Raw genomic sequence first — 6,396 nt, 5'->3', positions numbered from 1 at the left:
TCTCCGTGCGTCATGAAACGAGAGTCAGTGGCCCATTCTTAATTTGTGATGACCGATTAGCCTACCGCGTTATCGCAGTTGTTATCGTCAGGCGTCTGCTGAGCTACTTACATTTTCATAAATCAATGGATTGATAGATTTTGGCATGTGTTGGAAGCTAGAGGCCTAGAACAATCAGATTAAATGGACAAACTGTATGTAAATGCTTACACTTTGTTTATAATCGAAGCAGCTCCAGCTCCGACTGCCAAGACGTTAAACATTTTAATTACCTGGAGGCCGTAACCGCAGCCGTCATCCGAAACCGGACTGCTTTTCGGGCTTTATCAGAATATAAATCGGAAGTGTTGCGATTTATTAGCTGCTCAGAAAAGCGCATCTGGACCGATGAGTGACTGATCATTTGTTACTTTTTTGTTATGGTATTCCCTATAGTTAATATGAGGTGCTTTCACGACGGGCTATCTGGCGAATGCACCTAATCTGTCCAAATCTGCACTGCACCATATCTCTTTTACAATGAATATCTTCTTATCATGAATTTATTTCAGTGTTATAATTAAAAAAACGTCTAATAATTTGAGCAAAATGAGCTATTAAGCAACTATTCAACGCAAACTGATTGTTTTTTAGATTCATTCTGACCCTAATTTGACCAAATCTGCACCAAATCTGCTACTGCTCCTAGTCTACACCAAATATGTAAGTACCAGATGACTGTCGTTAAAACGACTAATAAATAAGACACAATAAAGGGAGCGTGGGAGAGAGAGAGAGAGAGAGAGAGAGAGAGAGAGAGAGAGAGAGAGAGAGAGAGAGAGAGAGAGAGAGAGAGAGAGAGAGAGAGAGAGAGAGAGAGAGAGAGAGAGAGAGAGAGAGAGAGAGAGAGACGAGACGAGACGAGACGAGACGAGACGAGAGGAAACATTGCAGAAAACGTACTACAAATATGTACTGTTTCACAGCCCAAATATGTTTCATCGGCCGTGTGGCCTAATGGATAAGGCGCCTGACTTCGGATCAGGAGATTGCAGGTTCGAGTCCTGTCACGGTCAAAATCTTTGTAGCTATCTGAGGTAAATCGTTAGTCATGGAATGAATTCAAATAAGGGCGTTTTCGTGTTCGTCTACTAGATTCAAGTTATGTCAATCAAAATGGTTTAAAAGTAGGATCGACTATACCTATAATTATTCATCAGCATCATTTTATCTATCGAATTGCTTTAATATTCAACCCTAACAAAATTACAACCTGTTTTGGGAATCCTTTTTTCGCCTCCGTTTTCATGAGGCGGTAGATTATATGTTTTTTAGCCTGCTTATTAAAAAAAATCTTGAGGATATCTTCTCAAGCTAATGCTTATACTATGGTGGCGACATCTAGAAACAACTAGCTTGTGTATGCAGCGGCACCTACCAGGTCCTCAGATTACTACGGCTGCATCTCTCTCTCTCCCTCTCTCTCTCTCTCTCTCTCTCTCTCTCTCTCTCTCTCTCTCTCTCTCTCTCTCTCTCTCTCTCTCTCTCTCTCTCTCTCTCTCTCTCTCTCCTCTTTCTCTCTTTCTCTCTCCCTCTCTCTCTCTCTCTCTCTCTCTCTCTCTCTCTCTCTCTCTCTCTCTCTCTCTCTCTCTCTCTCTCCAAATTATTGGATGGCTCAGGGACCACGAATAGTCGCACACCAGCTGCCGCACATTTTCGACATGGATTAATAACTTTCCCGATGGTAGTAACCACCACCAGCACCGTTCCGGACACGCGACTTGCCCGTAACCACCCTGTCCCCTTTGTGTGCCCCCAGTCAGCCGTCTCTGAGTTTCGGCCGAGCTCCCCTCGGCACAATACCACAGTCACGTGCCTAAGCGTCCCCTCCCTCCCTCCCCCTTCCCGTGCCGGTGGCAGCGGAGCAGTTTTGGCAACAGTATCCCGTTTGGCGAGCGGGAAGGGGAGCGTCGCGTCAGTGTGTTCCCCTCGACATTTCAACTCCGGCGTCCCCACCATGTCAGTGTCAGGCTCAGGAAGGAGGCCTGGCCGGGAGTGGCTTCTGCTCTGAACGGGGGCGCATTGTGGGGATGACAGAAGTCCAAATGGAGCAGTCATTTCGGCGAGTTGGCTGCTCGGGACCTATCTGCGGTGGCGAATTTAAAATATAGGCTCCTTTGGATGTAGAGGTAATGAAGGCTTTTAAATTTTATAACATTATAAATATGGTTCTCTCCGTAAGCTGTAGTTTTTACTTAGTATAAATCGATTACAAAAGTTGTCACTTGTCACCATAAGTAAAAGCCAATGGTGCATCACTTTTTTTCTTTTTATGAGTTATCTAGTCAATTTCTACTGCTACTCTTTCCGGCCCACCTTACTAAAGGTTTTTCTTTCTGGATACCTAGGTAGTAGGTACCTACCTACTGTAAGATCTCCGTTTTATACAGTACAATAAAAAACTACCAATCAATAGAAGAGGTGACGCAACTTGTTATTGTCAATCACCCTTGTTTTCTGTTAGCAAAGCAGATAACCAACAAACCTTCAAGAACGCCTGGCTCTGTACGCCCTAATTTTATACTCATCCCTAGTAGCGCTCCTAGACATGCATCAGAAGCTCATTCTCGAGCTATTGTTGTGCGAGAACAACAATGAAACGCTTTTAGTCACGCGCAGGCGCACATTAGGGGCGCACAAAAAGTCTGAGCGGGTCTTGACTGGGCCAGTGTGTTGGTGTCTATACGTCACGGTAATCAGATCAGCTAGCCGTCATAAGCAGGGAGCCGAGGCTGCCGGTACTTACAAACATCCGAGGCTGGGCGACGGCTAGTTTCATGCTGTGAACCGTCGACAACTTCTCGCGCGCGTGCTCCGTCGACCCACATCCGCCTTACACCCACACCCGCTTCAGTCTGGCTGTTCAGACACCTGTCTTGTGTCCAAAGACCCGCTGTCCAGATAATGCTGTCCAGTAACCTGTCGTCAACCGATTTGCTGTCCAATGTCCAAAGACCGGCTGTCCAGTGTCCCGCTGCCCGCGATGTCTGATCGTGCACAGTGCGCACACGCCGGCCACAAAACCCACCGCCTTTTTCGGTGAGCGTCCGACATCGTTCGTTGCTTTTTATCGCTCGCGTGGACGTCGCTCTCCAGAAGACTAGACGCGTCCCTCCGGAAGACTCGACGCGTTCTCCGCGCGAGCTCGGCGGGGTGCGCGGAGCGGTGGACTAGGGTGAGACATTTGTCATCTCCACCACCCTCCCCCTTCCTCCCATCCCCATCTGTCTGAGGGTCGTTGGTCGCTTTTTGTACCCGTTCTCGCCCCCCCCCCCCTCCCGGCTGGGAAGACGGGCGTGAGAGATGATCCTAAAGCCTCATCTTGTGACAGCGCGATGACTAATCCGACAAGCTGACGTACGGATGAGGGCGGTTGTGTGTTGAGATGTTCAACAGTGTGTGGCTGGAGAGATCATCCACGACTCTGGAATGATGTCATCAGGATCATCTCGAGGGATGTTGATGAATGGCCGGTCAATTGAAATTGTATTGAGTGAATTGAACTGACCCATCGTGATTGATAATTCGATTTCCAGTCATGAGTCGACTGGGGTGGCAAATCGAAATAATGAAAATGGCGATTCTATATCTAATTCTAAACAGAATGACCAGAATAGTACCTACTTGCATCACGAACGTAGCTCTTTCAAGCGAGCGGCGGAGCATCGTCTACAACCTCTGATACAGGTAGTCACCTTTGATCGTAGCACTGCAACACCGATCACCGATCCACCGTCACCATTCGTCGTCATCTCTGGTCATCTCTGTATTCGTCAGCCTCCGCCGGTGGTCGTCGTTCGTTTTTAAACTGTCGGTGTCGACACAGTCGCTCTCGACGGCTCATCAGTCTGTCGGCCACAGGTGGAGAGGAACTCCAATCAGCTGGTGTGGTCCGAATTCCGCGGTGTGATGTCATGACTGGCCGATGAGGAGAGGGAACCAGTGGGGATGGCGGACTGGGAGTCGGATAAACCTGCTGTTGGTTGGCATTCCATTTCAGAAATGTCCGTTTATAGCAACACAATTAATCAGTGAAGATTGGCGAGGAACGACACAAAAACAGCATAAAATATATTTTATTGAAACCAGGATTCATTTAATATATTAAATGAATCCTGGTTTCAATCCAAATAAGCCTGTCTTATGTCAATCGATCAATAAACAGGTGGAGAGGATTACATGCCATGTGAGCTGTTCAGCGCTGGTCACAGGACACTACACCTCCGCCCCTCTATCCTCGAGGGAGCGCACAGCTCGCCCCCTGCGGATCACGGCTCCCCAGCACATCAGTCCCAGACAGACTGTCCATTTCCGTCGGCACAGGGAGAGATACCGACCTTTCGACGAACCCTTTCGCCGAGCTAAGCCGCGATTCGCCCGTCCCGGGGGTCGCTATCGATGCAGATAGTATTCACGTCTGCTCCAGACCTACCCTCCCATTGAGGAACGGTGGTCGCGGCGGGCGGGATGAGCAGATATCGAACAATGCTGTGGGATCCACCGAGGTAGCTGACGATGGGAGACGCTCCATGGCGAGGACCCTTCCTTCCGTCAGCTGGGGTGTGACTCAACTCTTTACGTATCTTCTGCCCCATTCGACACATCCCCCAGCGGTGCTCCGCTTATGGCTCGTGTGTCGCTCCGGGCGTCGGGGGATCTCAAACCTTTTGGTCGAGATTCCAGGTCTCAAGTCATGTGAGGGGAGCATTCAACTTGTTCGGCATGCATCTCGCCTCTTCGAGTGGTCCTATGTTACGCTGCACCACACGAACAGAACTTCCTGAACTTGGACGTCGCTCGCCACTCGCTACGCTGAGTTGAAATGATTCGGAAATAAGCGTCGAATGTAGGAACTACGCCCGTAACCAGCGACGTGCGCCAGTATTTTGAGAAGTTATTGGTGCGCAAGGAAAGTCATCACGAACTCAGGCTCATGAACGGAAATGGAACGATTACAGACAGACGCACATCTAGAAATTTACAGCCGGCTGGGGCCTGTCTGGCTGAGAGTTCTAACTAGAATGGAGATTAGGAATGGTCCATCTGGTTTAGTTTTACACTTACGATCCAGAAGCCCGATTGGAATAGCACTGGAGCCCCGTCCGTTCTCCCTGCCGGTATACATTCGTCTGATCCCAGCTCAGTGCGACGCATTGCAGGGCTCACATCCTGCTGATAACCAAATTTGCCATGACGGGCAAATGGCAGAAGCCTTAGGTAAGGTTAGGTTAGGTTAGGTTAGGTTAGGTTAGGCTAGGTTAGGTTAGGTTGGCATCATCAAAATCAAATGGCAGAAGCCTTAGGTACAGGCAGTATGAAGTTATTTAGAGGTGATTTTTTTTCAACTTTACCGTCCATATGCAATTGGATTGGCAAAGATTACAAGAAAATGTGTAAGATAGGTAGGTACGTACCTATGTGGCTCAATAATATAACCTGCAATAAGCATGGCAAAGCTTTTCTCGAATCATAAATGCTTATACTATACATGGATATCAATAAAACAAGTGTAATAAATCTTTAAAAATGTAAAAAATCCACGAAACGTCTTGTTTTATTTTAATGTTTTAATATCACGTTCCATGTTCATCGGTCAGTGATCATGCATGGGATGACCTGAATTGGTAATAACACATCACATCTCTTCCGTCACATTTGTTTCGTCATCCTGCACAGTTGGATTTGCTCAGTTTATCGATGGAATCTATGGAAGGTGAATGCTAACAACTGGTGTCACGCACCGCTGAAGTATCTTGAAATACTTTTAATGAAATATGTATTAGCTATTAACACCACACATCTAGGATGTTGCACTTGCCAAGGTTAACCCGGCACCGCCTGGGCTATTTCCGTACCCACGACAGCCTGGGGGGGGGGGTCGGATCCGACCCCCCCTGTTATATCGAGAACCAATGGTCGTATCGAGCCCCGCGAGGCGGCGTTCGAAAGGTCTCGTACCCAAAGCACTCTTAAGATTTTAAGATTGAGGTCAACTTTCGGGTCAAGGTCAGGTCAAAGGTCAAATTCAGGGGTTTTGCATGATTAGGCTTACGGACAGCGGAATCGATAGCTGCTGCTCGAAACTCACCAAAAATGACCTCAAAGGCCTAGTGAAGGTACCATGTGCGTATAGGGGTCATACTAAGTACGGGTCAAGGTCAGGTCAGGTCACGAAAGGTCACGGTTTTCAATTTCTGCTACATGGCGTGCGACACATGTTTTATGGCTTATTTTTCACGCCGAATCCGATGGTAATGGTTATATGTGATCCCAAGTCACTGTGCTGGTGAAAAGTGTGCATTGAAAGCATAAAAATCGTTTATACTCTACATAACTAAAGGAGGGCTAAGAAAAAAA

The 6,396-nt window shown here is 47.6% G+C and overlaps 1 non-coding gene across 1 annotated transcript; it reads left to right on the top strand.

Annotated features, from left to right (window-relative positions):
• The first annotated feature begins 982 nt into the window (after positions 1-982).
• On the top strand, positions 983-1,055 carry Trnar-ucg. Its single transcript has one exon. It is a non-coding gene; the product is annotated as a tRNA-Arg (tRNA).
• The last annotated feature ends 5,341 nt before the right edge of the window (positions 1,056-6,396 follow it).

This window comes from Amphibalanus amphitrite, unplaced genomic scaffold (genome assembly GCF_019059575.1).
Source record: "Amphibalanus amphitrite isolate SeventyFive unplaced genomic scaffold, NRLGWU_Aamphi_draft 000327F_arrow, whole genome shotgun sequence".
Classification (NCBI taxonomy): Eukaryota; Metazoa; Arthropoda; class Thecostraca; order Balanomorpha; family Balanidae; genus Amphibalanus; species Amphibalanus amphitrite.
Note: the sequence above shows the minus strand (reverse complement) of the source record. Positions and strands in the feature narration are given on the sequence as shown.